At 37.8% G+C, this 17,663-nt stretch overlaps 1 pseudogene; it reads left to right on the forward strand.

The window, feature by feature from the left end:
- The first annotated feature begins 15,398 nt into the window (after positions 1-15,398).
- On the forward strand, positions 15,399-15,773 carry LOC114105334 (transcription initiation factor TFIID subunit 13 pseudogene; annotated as a pseudogene).
- Positions 15,774-17,663: the final 1,890 nt, after the last annotated feature.

The raw sequence follows: 17,663 nt of genomic DNA on the forward strand, positions 1-17,663 counted from the left end.
CGGCGGATCAGGCCCAGTGGCCTGCCGGCGTGGTACACTCGTCACCCCAATTGGAGTAGGGGCAGAACAGAGCCGCCGCCAGCTCCCAGAACAGGCCCAGTGACCTGCCGGCGTGGTAGCCACGACACCCCAATTGGAATAAGAAGAGAGCAGAGCCGCCGCCCGCACCTGCAGGAAAGATACGCAAGCAGTATGAAAAGACAAGGAAAGAAAGGACCACAAGCAATGCAGGTCAACGCAACTTTAGAAGAGGTAACAGCTGCAGCAGATGGAATGTCAGATAAAGAATTCAGGATATACATGCTTCAGATGATCTGGAGTATCAAGGAAGACATTAAACAGCAAAATCAGACAATGAAAGATCACTTCGACAACGAATTACGCAAACAAATCCAGGAAGCAAAGGATCAACTATACAGGGAGATAGAGGTTATAAAAAACAAACAAACAGAAATCCTAGAAATGCAGGAAGCAATAAACCAACTTAAAAACTCAATGGAGAATACTACCAGCAGAGTAGAACACTTAGAAGATAGAACATCAGACAATGAAGACAAAGTATTTCAACTGGAAAAGAACATAGACAGCTCAGCAAGACTGTTAAGAAACCATGAGCAGAACATCCAAGAAATATGGGATAACATTAAGAGACCAAATTTAAGAGTCATTGGGATACAGGAAGGTACAGAGCTCCAAACCAAAGGAATGAGAAGTCTATTCAATGAAATAATACAAGAAAACTTCCCAGACTTGAAGAATGAGACAGAATCCCAAATCCTAGAAGCCTACAGGACGCCGAATGTGCAAAATCATAAGAGACCCACACCTAGACACATTATAATGAAGATGCCCAACATACAGAATAAGGAGAGAATTTTAAAAGCTACAAGAGAAAGGAAGCAGATTACATTTAGGGGTAAGCCAATCAGGATAACAGCTGATCTGTCAACACAGACTCTGAAAGCTAGAAGATCCTGGAATAACATATTTCAAACACTGAAAGAAAATGGGTTCCAACCAAGAATTGTGTATCCAGCGAAATTAAGCTTCAGGATGGAGGATGAAATTAAAACCTTCCACGATAAACAAAAGTTTAAAGAATTTGCAGCTAGAAAACCATCTCTTCAAAACATCCTCGCCAAAGCATTACAGGAAGAGGAAATGGAAAATAACAATGAAAACCAACAGTGGGAGGTAGGACAGTAAAGGGGGGGGGATAATCAAAGAGGAAAACAAACCATGTTTAGTAACAGAAATAAACAAATATGGCTGGAAGAACAACCCATATCTCAATAATAACCCTAAATGTTAATGGCTTAAACTCACCAATTAAGAGACACAGGCTAGTAGAATGGATCACAAAACAAGACCCAACAATATGCTGCCTACAGGAGACGCATTTGATAGGAAAGGACATACATAGGCTGAAGGTGAAAGGTTGGGAAAAATCATATCACTCATATGGACTTCGGAAACAAGCAGGAGTGTCCATACTCATATCAAATAAAATAGATTTTAAGCCAAAGTTAATCAAAAGGGATAAAGAGGGACACTACATACTGCTTAAGGGAACCATACACCAACAAGACATAACAATCATAAATATTTATGCCCCAAACAATGGTGCAGCTATATTCGTCAAACAAACTCTTCTCAAGTTCAAGAGTCTAATAGACCACCATACCATAATCATGGGAGACTTCAACACACCTCTCTCGCCACTGGACAGATCTTCCAAACAAAAGTTGAATAAGGAAACTATAGAACTCAATAACACTATTAATAACCTAGACCTAATTGACATATATAGAATATACCACCCAACATCAAGCAGTTACACTTTTTTCTCAGCAGCACATGGATCCTTCTCAAAAATGGATCATATATTATGTCACAGGGCAACTCTTAGACAATATAAAGGAGTAGAGATAATACCATGCATCTTATCTGATCATAATGGAATGAAACTGAAAATCAACGATAAAAGAAGGAAGGAAAAAGCATACATCACTTGGAGAATGAACAATAGGTTACTGAACGATCAATGGGTTATAGAAGACATCAAGAAGGAAATCAAAAAATTCTTAGAGATAAATGAAAACACAGACACAACATATCGGAATCTATGGGACACATTGAAAGCAGTTCTAAGAGGAAAATTCATTGCTTGGAGTTCATTCCTTAAAAAAAGAAAAAACCAACAAATAAATGATCTCATACTTCATCTCAAAATCCTGGAAAATGAAGAGCAAAACAACAGCAAAAGAAGTAGAAGGCAAGAAATAATTAAAATCAGAGCTGAAATTAATGAAATCGAAACAAAAGAAACAATTGAAAAAATTGACAAAACTAAAAGTTGGTTCTTTGAAAAAATAAACAAAATCGACAGACCCTTAGCGATGCTAGCGAAGAGAAGAAGAGAGAGAACTCAAATTACTAGCATACGGGATGAAAAAGGCAATATCACAACAGACACTTCAGAAATACAGAAGATAATCAAAAACTATTTTGAATCCTTATACTCCAATAAATTAGAAGATAGTGAAGGCATAGATAAATTTCTTAAGTCATATGATCTGCCCAGATTGAGTCAGGAGGATATAGAAAACCTAAACAGACCAATATCAATTGAGGAAATAGAAGAAACCATAAAAAGACTACCAACTAAGAAAAGCCCAGGTCCAGATGGGTATACAGCAGAATTTTACAAAACCTTTAAAGAAGAACTAATACCAATACTTTTCAAGCTACTTCAGGAAATAGAAAAGGAGGGAGAACTTCCAAATTCATTCTATGAGGCCAACATCACCCTGATACCTAAACCAGACAAAGACACTTCAAAGAAAGAAAACTACAGACCAATATCTCTAATGAACCTAGATGCAAAAATCCTCAATAAAATTCTGGCGAATCGGATACAAAAACATATCAAAAAAATTGTACACCATGATCAAGTAGGATTCATCCCTGGGATGCAAGGCTGGTTCAATATACGGAAATCAATAAATGTTATTCACCACATCAATAGACTTAAAAATAAGAACCATATGATCATCTCGATAGATGCGGAAAAAGCATTTGACAAAGTACAGCATCCCTTTATGTTCAAAACTCTAGAAAAACTAGGGATAACAGGAACATACCTCAATATTGTAAAAGCAATCTATGCTAAGCCTCAGGCTAGCATCATTCTGAATGGAGAAAAACTGAAGGCATTCCCTCTAAAATCTGGAACTAGACAGGGATGCCCTCTCTCTCCACTTCTGTTCAACATAGTTCTCGAAACACTGGCCAGAGCAATTAGACAGACGAAAGAAATTAAAGGCATAAAAATAGGAAAAGAAGAACTTAAATTATCACTATTTGCAGATGATATGATTCTATACCTAGCAGACCCAAAAGGCTCTACAAAGAAACTATTAGAGCTAATAAATGAATTCAGCAAAGTGGCAGGATATAAAATCAACACACATAAATCAAAGGCATTCCTGTATATCAGCGACGAATCCTCTGAATTGGAAATGAGGACAACCACTCCATTCAAAATATCTTCAAAAAAAATAAAATACTTGGGAATCAACCTAACAAAAGAGGTGAAAGACTTATACAATGAAAACTACAGAACCCTAAAGAGAGAAATAGAAGAAGATCTTAGAAGATGGAAAAATATACCCTGTTCATGGATAGGCAGAACTAACATCATCAAAATGGCGATATTACCAAAAGTTCTCTATAGGTTTAATGCAATGCCAATCAAAATCCCATCGGCATTTCTTATAGAAATAGAGAAAGCAATCATGAAATTCATATGGAAAAATAAAAGACCCAGAATAGCAAAAACAATGCTAAGCAGGAAGTGTGAATCAGGCGGTATAGCGATACCAGACTTCAAACTATACTACAGAGCAATAGTAACAAAAACAGCATGGTACTGGTACCAAAACAGGCGGGTGGACCAATGGTACAGAATAGAGGACACAGAAACCAATCCACAAAACTACAACTATCTTATATTTGATAAAGGGGCTAAAAGCATGCCATGGAGGAAGGATAGCATCTTCAACAAATGGTGCTGGGAAAACTGGAAATCCATATGCAACAAAATGAAACTGAATCCCTTTCTCTCGCCATGCACAAAAGTTAATTCAAAATGGATCAAGGAGCTTGATATCAAATCAGAGACGCGCCGTCTGATAGAAGAAAAAGTTGGCTACGATCTACAGTCGGTGGGGTCGGGCTCCAAATTCCTCAATAGGACACCCATAGCACAAAAGTTAATAACTAGAATCAACAAATGGGACTTACTCAAACTAAAAAGTTTTTTCTCAGCAAAAGAAACAATAAGAGAGGTAAATAGGGAGCCTACACCCTGGGAACAAATCTTTACTCCTCACACTTCAGATAGAGCCCTAATATCCAGAGTATACAAAGAACTCAAAAAATTAGACAATAAGAAAACAAACAACCCAATCAACAAATGGGCCAAAGACCTGAACAGACACTTCTCAGAGGAGGACATACAGTCAATCAACAAGTACATGAAAAAATGCTCAACATCTCTAGCAGTCAGAGAAATGCAAATCAAAACCACCCTAAGATACCATCTCACTCCAGTAAGATTGTCAGCCATTAGGAAGTCAAACAACAACAAGTGCTGGCGAGGATGTGGGGAAAAGGGTACACTTGTACATTGCTGGTGGGACTGCAGATTGGTGCAGCCAATTTGGAAAGCAGTATGGAGATTTCTTGGAAAGCTGGGAATGGAGCCACCATTTGACCCAGCTATTCCCCTTCTTGGTCTATTCCCTAAAGACCTAAAAAGAGCATGCTACAGGGACACTGCTACATCGATGTTCATAGCAGCACAGTTCACAATAGCAAGACTGTGGAACCAACCTAGATGCCCTTCAATAGACGAATGGATAAAAAAAATGTGGCATTTATACACAATGGAGTATTACTCTGCATTAAAAAATGACAAAATCATAGAATTTACAGGGAAATGGATGGCATTAGAGCAGATTATGCTAAGTGAAGCTAGCCAATCCCTAAAAAACAAATGCCAAATGTCTTCTTTGATATAAGGAGAGTAACTAAGAACAGTGTAGGGACGAAGAACAGGAGAAGAAGATTAACATTTAACAGGGATGAGAGGTGGGAGGGAAAGGGAGAGAGAAGGGAAATTGCATGGTAATGGAAGGAGACCCTCAGGGTTATACAGTGGAGGAGGTAGAGAGAGAGGAGGGGAGGGGAGGGGAGAGGTGGGGAGGGGGGAGGGTGGAGGATGGGAAAGGCAGTGGAGCACAACAGACACTAGTATGGCAATTTGTAAATCAATGGATGTGTAACTGATGTGATTCTGCAATCTGTGTATGGGGTGAAGGTGGGAGTTCATAACCCACTTGAATCAAAGTGTGGAATATGATATGTCAAGAAATTTGTAATGTTTTGAACAACCCACAATAAAAAATTAAAAAAAAAAAAAAAAAAAGAAATCACAAGCAATCCATCCAAGAGATATGGGATGTCATAAAAAAACCAAACTTGAGACTCATTGGGATAGAAGAAGGTATAGAGGTTCAAACCAAAGGAATGAACAATCTGTTGAATGAAATAATCTTAGAAAACTTCCCAGATATGAAAGATGGAATGGATTGCCAAATCCTGGAATCCTACAGGACCCCAAACATACAAAACCGTAATAGACCAACACCAAGACACATAATTATGAAGATATCCAACATACAGAACAAGGAGAGAATATTAAAAGCTACAAGAGAATGGAGGCAGATTACATTCAGGGGTAAACCAATTAGGTTAACGGCTGATTTTTCATCACGGACGTTGAAAGCAAGAAGATCCTGGAACAACGTATTTCAAACGCTGAAAAATAATGGATTCCAAACAAGAATACTGTATCCAGCAAAATTAAGCTTCAGATTTGACAATGAAATTAAAATATTTCACAATAAGCAAAAGTTAAAACAATTCGCAGCCAGAAAACCAGCACTGCAAGGCATTTTGAGCAAAACAATACAAGAAGAGGAATTGAAAAACAGCACCCAAAACTAACAGTGGGAGGTAACTCAGTAAAGGGAAGGAAAAAAAATAACCAAAAAGGAAAAACTAACCATATTAAAATAAATAAATAAATAAGCATGACTGGAAGTACAAACCATATATCAATAGTAACCCTAAACATTAATGGCTTAAATTCACCAATCAAGAGACATAGGCTAGTAACCTGGATTAAAAAAAACAGATCCAACAATATGCTGCCTTCAGGAGACTCATATGATAGGAAAATACATACACAGACTGAAGGTGAAAGGTTGGGAAAAATCATACCACTCACATGGTCCTCGGAAGCAAGCAGGAGTGGCCATATTCATATCGAATAAAATCAACTTCAAACCTAAGTTAATCAAAAGGGATAAAGAAGGACACTATATACTGTTAAAAGGAACCATTCACCAACAAGACATAACAATTATCAATATATATGCACCAAACAATGGTGCTGCAACATTCATAAAACAAACTCTCTTCAAGTTCAAGAGTCAAATAGACCACAACACAATGATTATGGGTGACTTCAACACACTGCTCTCTCCATTGGACAGATGCTCCAGACAAAAGCTGAATAAATAAACTATACAACTCAATAACACAATCAATAACCTAGACTTAACCAACATATATAGAATATATCAACCATCATCAAGTGGATATATGTTCTTTTCAGCAGCACATGGATCCTTCTCAAAGATAGACCATATATTATGCCATAGGGCAACTCTTAGTAAATATAAAGGGGTGGAGATAATACCATGCATCTTATCTGATCATAATGGAATTAAACTGGAAATCAATGATAAAAGAAGGAAGGAAAAATCATGCATCACCTGGAAAATGAACAATATGTTACTGAATGATCAATGGGTTACAGAAGACAAAAAGGAGGAAATCAAAAAATTCTTAGAGATAAAAGAAAATACAGACACAACATATCGGAATCTATGGGACACAATGAAAGCAGTTTTAAGAGGGAAATTCATTGCCTGGAGGTCATTCCTCAAAAAAAGAAAAAACTAACAAATAAATGAGCTCACACTTCATCTCAAAACCTTAGAAAAGGAAGAGCAAAATAACAGCAAATGTAGTAGAAGGCAAGAAATAATTAAAATCAGAGCGGAAATCAACAAAATTGAAACAAAAAAAACCATTGAAAAAATTGATAAAACTAAAAGTTGGTTCTTTGAAATAATAAATAAGATCAACAGACCCTTAGCCATGCTAACGAAGACAAGAAGAGAGAGAACTCAATTACTAACATACGGGATGAAAAACACAATATCACAATGGACACTACAGAAATATAGAAGATAATTAGAAATTATTTTGAAACACTATATTCCAATAAAATAGAAGATAGTGAAGATATCGATAAATTTCTTAAGTCATATGATTTGCCCAGATTGAGTCAAGAAGACACACACAATTTAAACAGACCAATAACAAAGGAGGAAGAAGCCATCAAAAGACTTCCAACCAAGAAAAGCCCTGGACCAGATGGGTATACAGCGGAGTTTTATAAAAACTTCAAAGAAGAATTAATACCAATACTTTTCAAGTTATTTCAAGAAAAAGAAATAGAAATAGAAAAAGAAGGAGCTCTTCCAAATTCATTCTATGAGGCCAACATCACCATGATCCCGAAACCAGCAAAGACACTTCAAAGAAAGAAAACTACAGACCAATATCTCTAATGAACTTAGATGCAAAAATCCTCAATACAATCCTGGTGAATCGAATACAAAAGCATATCAAAAAAATTGTGCACCATGATCAAGTAGAATTCATCCCTGGGATGCAAGGCTGGTTCAATATACGGAAATCAATAAATGTTATTCACCACATCAATAGACTTAATGATAAGAACCACATGATCATCTCGATAGATGCAGAAAAAGCATTCGACAAAGTACAGCATCCCTTTATGTTCAAAACATTAGAAAAACTAGGGATAACAGGAACTTACCTCAACATTGTAAAAGCTATATATGCTAAGCCTCAGGCTAGCATCATTCTAAATGGAGAAAAACTGAAGGCATTCCCTCTAAAATCTGGAACAAGACAGGGCTGCCCTCTCTCACCACTTCTATTCAATTTAGTCCTTGAAATACTAGCCAGAGCAATTAGACAGACAAAAGAAATTAAAGGCATAAAAATAGGAAAAGAAGAACTTAAATTATCACTATTTGCGGATGATATGATACTATATCTAACAGACCCAAAAGGGTCTACAAAGAAACTACTAGAGCTAATAAATGAATTCAGCAAAGTGGCAGGATATAAAATCAACACCCATAAATCAAAGGCATTTCTGTATATCAGCAACAAAACGTCTGAAACGGAAATGAGGAAAAACACCCCATTCACAATATCCTCAAAAAAAAATAAAATATTTGGAAATCAACCTAACAAAAGAGTTGAAAGATTTATACAATGAGAACTACAGAACCCTAAAGAGAGAAATAGAAGAAGATCTTAGAAGATGGAAAAATATACCCTGTTCATGGATAGGCAGAACTAACATCATCAAAATGGCGATATTACCCAAAGTTCTCTATAGGTTTAATGCAATGCCAATCAAAATCCCAATGGCATTTCTTGTAGAAATAGATAAAGCAATCATGAAATTCATATGGAGAAATAAAAGACCCAGAATAGCAAAAGCAACTCTAAGCAGGAAGTGTGAATCAGGCAGCATAGCGATACCAGATTTCAAACTATACTACAGAGCAATAGTAACAAAAACAGCATGGTACTGGTACCAAAACAGGCGGGTGGACCAATGGTACAGAATAGAGGACACAGAGACTAGTCCACAAAGTTACAACTATCTTATATTTGATAAAGGGGCTAAAAGCATGCCATGGAGGAAGGATAGCATCTTCAACAAATGGTGCTGGGAAAACTGGAAATCCATATGCAACAAAATGAAACTGAATCCCTTTCTCTCACCATGCACAAAAGTTAACTCAAAATGGATCAAGGAGCTTGATATCAAATCAGAGACTCTGCGTCTGATAGAAGAAAAAGTTGGCTCCAATCTACATATTGTGGGGTCGGGCTCCAAATTCCTTAATAGGACATCCAAAACACAAGAGTTAATAACAAGAAACAACAAATGGGACTTACTTAAACTAAAAAGTTTTTTCTCAGCAAGAGAAACAATAAGAGAGGTAAATAGGGAGCCTACATCCTGGGAACAAATTTTTACTCCTCACACTTCAGATAGAGCCCTAATATCCAGAGTATACAAAGAACTCAAAAAATTAAACAATAAGATAACAAATAACCCAATCAACAAATGGGCCAAGGACCTGAACAGACACTTCTCAGAGGAGGACACACAATCAATCAACAAGTACATGAAAAAATGCTCACCATCTCTAGCAGTCAGAGAAATGCAAATCAAAACTACCCTAAGATACCATCTCACTCCAGTAAGATTGGCAGCCATTATGAAGTCAAACAACAACAAGTGCTGGCGAGGATGTGGGGAAAAGGGTACTCTTGTACATTGCTGGTGGTGCGGCCAATTTGGAAAGCAGTATGGAGATTCCTTGGAAAGCTGGGAATGGAACCACCATTTGACCCAGCTATTGCCCTTCTCGGACTATTCCCTGAAGACCTAAAAAGAGCGTACTACAGGGATACTGCCACATCGATGTTCATAGCAGCACAATTCACAATAGCTAGACTGTGGAACCAACCCAGATGCCTTCAATAGATGAATGGATAAAAAAAAAATGTGGCATTTATACACAATGGAGTATTACTCTGCACTAAAAAATGACAAAATCATGGAATTTGCAGGAAAATGGATGGCATTAGAGCAGATTATGCTAAGTGAAGCTAGCCAATCCCTAAAAAACAAATGCCAAATGTCTTCTTTGATATAATGAGAGCAACTAAGAACAGAGCAGGGAGGAAGAGCAGGAGGAAAAGATTAACATTAAACGGAGACATGAGGTGGGAGGGAAAGGGAGAGAAAAGGGAAATTGCATGGAAATGGAAGGAGACCCTCATTGTTACACAAAATTACATATAAGAGGTTGTGAGGAGAATGGGAAAAAAACAAGGAGAGAAATGAATTACAGTAGATGGGGTAGAGAGAGAAGATGGGAGGGGAGGGGAGGGGAGGGGGGATAGTAGAGGATAGGAAAGGCAGCAGAATACAACATACACTAGTATGGCAATATGTAAAACAGTGGATGTGTAACCGATATGATTCTGCAATCTGTATTTGGGGTAAAAATGGGAGTTCATAACCCACTTGAATCTAATGTATGAAATATGATATGTCAAGAGCTTTGTAATGTTTTGAACAACCAATAAAAATAAATAAATAAATAAATAAATAAAACACCCTGCCCAGCCATTTCTTTAAAGGAAAACATGAGACTTTCTAAATTTACTCTGATAATTTCTCTGTGCCAAGATAGGCCATTGTGTTCCTCATGGATGAGGTAGAACTGATATCTGAATGGGGTTTTATAAATTTGATTATAGGAAATCATGAAGAGCATCATGATGAAAAAAAAAAAAAAAAAAAGCAACACTGGAATCAATGGCCTCCAAGGGGATATTCAGGGTAGGGTAATTACCATGAAAAAAGGAGCACTATCAGGCCAAAATAGCCACATTCGTGATGCAAGGGTAGAGAAAATCTGCTCCTATCACTGGTTTACTTTGCTTAACCAGTCTGTATTGCCTATTTTCTGTGTGGCATTTGTATCATCTGTTTCATCCAAAGTGAACTGACCAGGCCAAGGAATGTCCAGCACTTTCTGAACTGACTGTGAAGAACTAGAGTAAGAGGCACATGTTTCCTGCATGGGTCACTGTTTCTTATTGGCAGGTATTTCATAGCAAAAAAGAAAAAAAAATTCACAAAATAAAAATTCATATCCTGTTATAACATTAAGAGTCAGAGGACCTCTGGGGTATATAAATGCCTCAGGAGCATGTTTTTACTGGACTACTGCATGTAAAATGTAATAAGAAAAGGAAAAGTCACAGTTCACCAAGAAATGAGCCAGGATCACAACTGGAAGGTGTTTGAGAGATAGAAATCTCTCAAAGTCCTCATCACCTATCACTACATCATTCCCATTCTAAAAGTATCTTCCATCCCTCCTTAGGAAATATTATCTCCTGGTCCAAGTTCAGGTGCAAGAACTGACTCAGTTAAGCCAGAAGTTACAAGAATCAAAGAGATTCCTCCTTCTACCTCAGTCAGCATCTCAAGAAATTCCTCAGCCAGAAAGACAGTCACCAGGGGCAGGACATCCACAAGCAACTGGCTGAAGGCTGCAGGCTGGCAGAAAGCTTTGTCTATAGGCTTAGCGCAGGTTGGGTGGCCTTGATCACACTAACCTGCTCTGAAGTCCCTGGTTCACAGGATGCTTGACATCTCCACCAGTAGCATTTCACCAGCTGCTCTGGTTTCTACATCACAGCTGAGGCCGTGGTAGGATGAGTACAGCCTGAGGGGGAACAAAAGGAGAACTGCGCTGTATTGGAGCTCACAATATTCCAACTGTCTCTATCCTCCCTAATGGTGTGTGGCCTCTGGAGCAAGAGATAGCAACCACCAGTGCTCAAAGTCAAGAGGCAGATAGATTCTTAAGAGTACAGAGAACCTGAACTAGTAAAGAAAGTTTCTTCAGCTCTTCCTGAGCACTGACTTTTATACCTGTTGGCACATGGTCCACTTCTGCCTTCTGGGGTTTTTGTTTCCTCATCTGTAAAATGAATCAAATAATGTGTTGTATTTAGCTCTAGCAAATGAATGAAGGAATTCCCATGAACTCATTTTAAACCACAGTACTGATAAGTGTTTAGGGTTCCTTCAGTTAAAAAATGGAATGAGGTGGCAGAAATGTTGGTTCATACGAGAACAGATTCTAAAGTTAAATTGCCCCCAGTAGATTGCAGAAGCCAATTTGGAGATGCCCATAAAGTCCCTAATATAAGGAGGGATGAAGTACAGGAAGTAGGTTCTATTTGAGAATTTTGAGGGGGCACAGAGCTATTAAGACTGGGAATGAGCTTTGTAGAAGGAAGACAGATGTAACTAGAGAAATCCAAATAACCTGGACAAGTATCCAATAATCAGGGGACCAAAATACATTTTGGCATAATGATATCCAGCCAACAGTGTGCATCATAGCATCCCAGAACATTTCTTTTAATTCAAAATATGAGATCATTCAGGACAATCCTGTATGTGCATTCCGTATCTATACATACATAATTTATGTCTCCATGTTCAGGTAGAATGCTGTATTGAAATGTGTAAAATACAGCTATTTAATGACTTCTGGATATTTCTAAAATTTTTTTAAGAATATGAGGAGGAGGAGGAGGATAAAGAAGAAGGAGAGCCACTGGATTACACATAACAATGAATGACCAAGGACAATAAGCAAGGGTAATACAATGGGGTTTGGCTATTCTAAATTACACATCATGAGGCCAAAAGTAGCTGCATATTCCATAATCAAAGGTAAAATAAGCTTCTGATTGCCTGATTTTGTTCATTCAACTAAAGATGACAGTCTTTTTTTCATTTTATATGACAGCAGAATGCATTAGAATTCATATTACACATATAGAGCATAATTTTTCATATCTCTGGTTGTATACAAAGTATATTCACACCATACATGTCTTCATACATGTACTAAGGGTAATATCTATCTCATTCCACCAGACATAGTCCTTTTAACCAAGTTATGAATTTCATTTGTGCTAGTTGTAGAATGAGTCTGTCCAAGGGGAACAAGCAGTGGTTGTTGTTGTTGTTGTTAGATATACGTAACAGTAGAGTGTATTTTTGATGTATTATACATCCATGGAGTGCAACCCATTCCAATTAAGATCCTATTCTTGTGTTTGTACATAATGTGTATTTTCACTGGTCATGTATTCATATATAAACATAGGAAAGTTGTGTCCAATTCATTTTAATATCTTTCCTAATCCCATCCCACCTCTCTTCCCTTCATTCTCCTTGGTCTAATCCAATGAACTTCTATTCTTCCTTCTTCCCTCGCCCCTTTATTATGTGTTAGCATACACATATCAGAGAGAACATTTGGCCTTTGGTTTGGGGGTATTGGCTTATTTCACTTAGCATGATATTCTCCAGATCCATCCATTTACTGTCAAATATCATTTAATTTATCTTTATGGCTAAGTAACATTCTATGGTATATACCTGTCACATTTTCATTATCCATTACACCTAGGTTGGCTCCATAGCTTTGCTATTGTGAATTGAGCTGCTATAAACATTGATGTGGCTGAGTCCCTGTATTATGCTGATTTTAAGTCCTTTGGATATATACCTAGAAATGGCAACTTCTTGTCCTTAGAAAAAATCACTTTTTCCTTTGTAAGGACTAAAATAAGAATTACATAAATAACTTCTTTCAACATAGTTATTCCAAGATCATGAACAGTTCTGTTATAGCAAAAATAGCACATACACAAATAACAACATATCATATGATGTCAAGATATTGATAGGAAGAGGCCTAGAAGGCCCAAGTTCTCTAGAACTTTCCAAATGCAGGAGGCTGAATTGACTGGATAGGTGAGTGTAAAATTCAACTTTGGTTATGCACAAGGTCGACTCACTCTTATGTTTTTCACTCTGAACTGTTTTCTGTTCTCATAGCTGCTGTCCTGATATTCCCTGTAACTGCCACACTGGAGCAGAGGCAGCTTGGGGTCCAAATATTATGAAAATTATCTTTTAAACACATGGTGCTGTCCCTGAAATCACACACTTTGTAGGCTGCTTTGCCTTCTCTTCCCAGCTCCCTCAACTCCACTGCCTCTTTCTCCTGGGAAGCATGGCCTTCATAAATCACTGGCACATGGACACTTCTCCAAGTTCATCTTTTAGAACAAGACTAAGTCAACTCTTAAATCTTTTTTCAGTCAACTTTTATACAAATGAAAAAGTTAAAACTGACAAGAAAGAGTCCTGATTACAAAAACAAAATTGCAATGTGTGATATAGATGGGAAACACATACTGTTCTGAGGACAGTTTTGTCTTTGATATCACATGGACAGTCACGTGCAGGACTCTGTATCTGGAATTCATGGACTTATTGAAGGGGACACTCACTGGAGGGCTGTAGATGGCACTGTAAAAGGACTTCAGTCTAATAACTGATGCCTAGGGTGGGAATTCAAGTGGCAAAGATCATGTGCTGCTTTGGTACTTTTTTCTCCTCTTTTTAGACCCTTTTCCACTTTGACATGTCCAGTTAAGAATCTAAAATGCAACTACATTTAATCTTGAGGTCTGACATTATAAGAGAGCATTTTCATTAATTGACTCTTAGAAAAGTGAGTCCAGGGACCAGTTTTTCAAGGCCCAGTATACAAGATGGTGGAGTACAGGAGTTTACATTCCTGGCTGCTCCATGCGATGAAACCAATAAAGCAGACAGGCAGCTTCTCTACAAAGTGTGTGAACAAAAAGGGGAGCGGGTACTTTACTAGAACCTAAAAGTGGACATTCAAAGCAGATTGGGAACACACAAGGTTGGATATAATAAAATAAGGAAAAAATCCCCAGTGGTTCAGCCGTTGTCACAGCAGGGCCAGAAGCTCCAGCCAGAGAGGTCCCCCTGTGAGCATAGTAGAGGGATAAGAGAATTAAAGGAACCTGCATTTTTGGAGGACGCAAGGCATGTCTGGATACACGGCAGTTAGAGACCAAGGATATTGCCCAACAAACCTGAAGGACATGCTGCACGATATCTGAGTGTGGGGAAAGAAGCTGCCATCTTTCCAGGTGATCTGTGAAGGACTTAGGAAGGAACCATTTTGCAGCTGTACTCAGGGGCTGGCAACCAACAAAGGCAATTCCTGGCAAACTCAAGTTTGGCCCAAAATAAAGGCCCAGTAAACATGTGCTGCATGACATAGAGTGTGCTTAAGTGACCAGAAAAAATCAAACATGGAGAGAGGTTTACACAAGGGACAACTGGTCATTGAAACCCACTGGCTCTACCCCACTCTCTCCAATCCAACTGCTTGCAGAAATGGCTGGGAGAGATGCATCTGGATGGGAAATCAAAAGGGTGAGGATGGGAGAAATTGTTTGGAGACTGAACCCGAGACCAGGAAATGTGGAGTCTGCAGGTGACAGAGGAGACTAAGAATTGGCTCCCCCACCACACAAGTGGAACCCAAGGGAGATCCCTGGGGTAAAGTCTCCCAGTGTGGACCAGCAAGTATAGGGTGCTGGCAGTGCACTAATTTAAAATCTCCAGACTGGCTGTGGGCTGGCGGGATAGTGGGATGGCAGATGAGGAAGAAGACCCGACCTTTCAGGAGGAAAATGAAGAAATTGGAGGAGGCGCAAAAGGTGGACAGGGTAAAAGAAAGAGAATTTTTACTAAAGAATTGCGATGCATGATGTATGGGTTTGGGGATGATCAGAATCCTTACACTTAGTCATTAGATATTCTTGAAGACCTTGTCATAGAGTTCATCACTGAAATAACTCACAAGGCAATGTCATTTGGAAGACAAGGTCGAGTACAAGTTGAAGATATCGTCTTCTTGATTCAAAAGGACCCAAGAAAGTTTGCTAGGGTTAAAGACTTGCTTACCATGAATGAAGAATTGAAACGAGCTAGAAAAGCATTTGATGAAGCAAACTACGGATCTTGATAAATTTTGTACTTTGTGAAATTTCATTATCTTCTGTGGAAATCATATACAATAATTGTGTATTTTGTTCAGTAATGTCCTAATATCTAGGCATGTAAATGAAAGATGGAGAAACAAAGTTTTCAGCCTTTATTTTCATGTCTTTGATTTTAGAGTGATCCTTGAGCCTTTAATTGCCTCCCTTTACATGACTATACTTGAATTACTTACTGAGTTTAATGACTACACGTAAGTTAAAGTACCTTACAAATTATGCAGTTCCTTCTGACTTTTGACTATCTAAAGGATGAAGTAGTATTTATGTGTTAGGTATATTTGTGCCATTATAAGCTATACTATAGCTGTTTAATGTGAAATCTAAGTGTCATTTTGACTATGACAGCTGAGACATATGCCTTACGTATTCTGAAGTTTTTAGACAACAGTGGTCTGAAATGTTATTAAAGATAGTGAACTGGTTTTTCTTTTAAGGAGATGATATTTGAAACTACAAGTTTTGTAAGAATGTTTATGTGTCTTAAATGATAATTTGTTTTAATATTTTCTAAAGAGTGATTTTTTTATTTTTATTTTTTTAGAAACTTTAAGTTTCATGTTGATGCTTCCATGTTGAAAGACTTTTTTTATTTAAAACCTTTTGGACTTAGGTTACTTTTTAAGTTTTAGAACTCATTTTCCCAATCTAAGCCAAAGGCATTCAGGCAAATACTTAAACACCTGAGTACAAAACAAAGGCTGAGGACAGTATCTCCCTATTGGAGTAGTTCAGGACTAAAGATCATCAAGTCAAGAACTAGTTTCTGGAGAGCCATACCTGAACCCACTGCATATTTAAGGACCCAAAGTCTGTTTAGTATACTGTATACAGAAAATGTTCATAAGAGTAATCAAGAGATCATGCTATAGCAAACCAGACATTTCTGTTCTTAATCCCTCACTCTGGTCCTGCACCTCCTCTCCTGTGTATTATTTAGTCCTTATTTATATTTTTAATGAAATTGCAAGTTCATAGTTAGGTTCTATTCCCTCCTCTGTCTCATCAGCCGTCTCCAACTGCTCATGTCCTAGGCAGACTGCACCCACATCTGGTCTCTACCTGGAACCTGGAGTTTATTCTCTTCCTCACCCAGAAGATACCTCTTCTCTTCCTTTTCCCATCAAAACTGCTCTAGGTGAGACAAGGACCAGCCTCACCCTACCCTCCACCTCCATTTGTGGGGACAGATTCCCATTCTCCAGAAGTTCCTCCTCTGTTCCCAATTATGGACACTTATAGTAACTTGTCAAACTCTCTTATTAATTCTGGCACTCAGGCTTTCCCCATTAGGTGTGAAATCAGCTGTAGGCTGTTTATAGGACTTTTTGTCAGATTGAGGTGTTTTCCTTCTCATACTTATTTGCTTAGCACTTAGAACATGACTGGGTGTTGAATTTTGTGAAGTCCTAGCTTTATATCTCTTAAGATGATGAATAATTTTGTTAACGTGATTAATAGCACTTCTGAATATTCTATTGTTCACAGGACTACAGTATTCCTGGGATATTACTCACTTGATCATGATGTATTATCTATTTTATTTTGATATTTATTTTCCTAATATTTTGTGGTGTTTATTGTGTTTCTCTCTTCATGAAGGATATTAGTTTGTAATTTTCTTATCTTAAAATGTCCTTGTGATGACTGATATTTTAGCTCAGCAGTAAAGTGCTTGACTAGGGTTCACAAGGCCCTGGGTTTGATCACCAGCACTGCAAAAAGTAATCATAATTATAAATATTAATTTAAGAATTAAGTGTTGCTTGATTATTTTGTGATCAGGATCCTTCTGGCCTCATAAAATGGGTTTGGCGATATAATATATCCCAGGCATGTTATCATAAAATCTTTGT

Source organism: Marmota flaviventris, chromosome 10 (assembly GCF_047511675.1).
Source record: "Marmota flaviventris isolate mMarFla1 chromosome 10, mMarFla1.hap1, whole genome shotgun sequence".
NCBI lineage: Eukaryota > Metazoa > Chordata > Mammalia > Rodentia > Sciuridae > Marmota > Marmota flaviventris.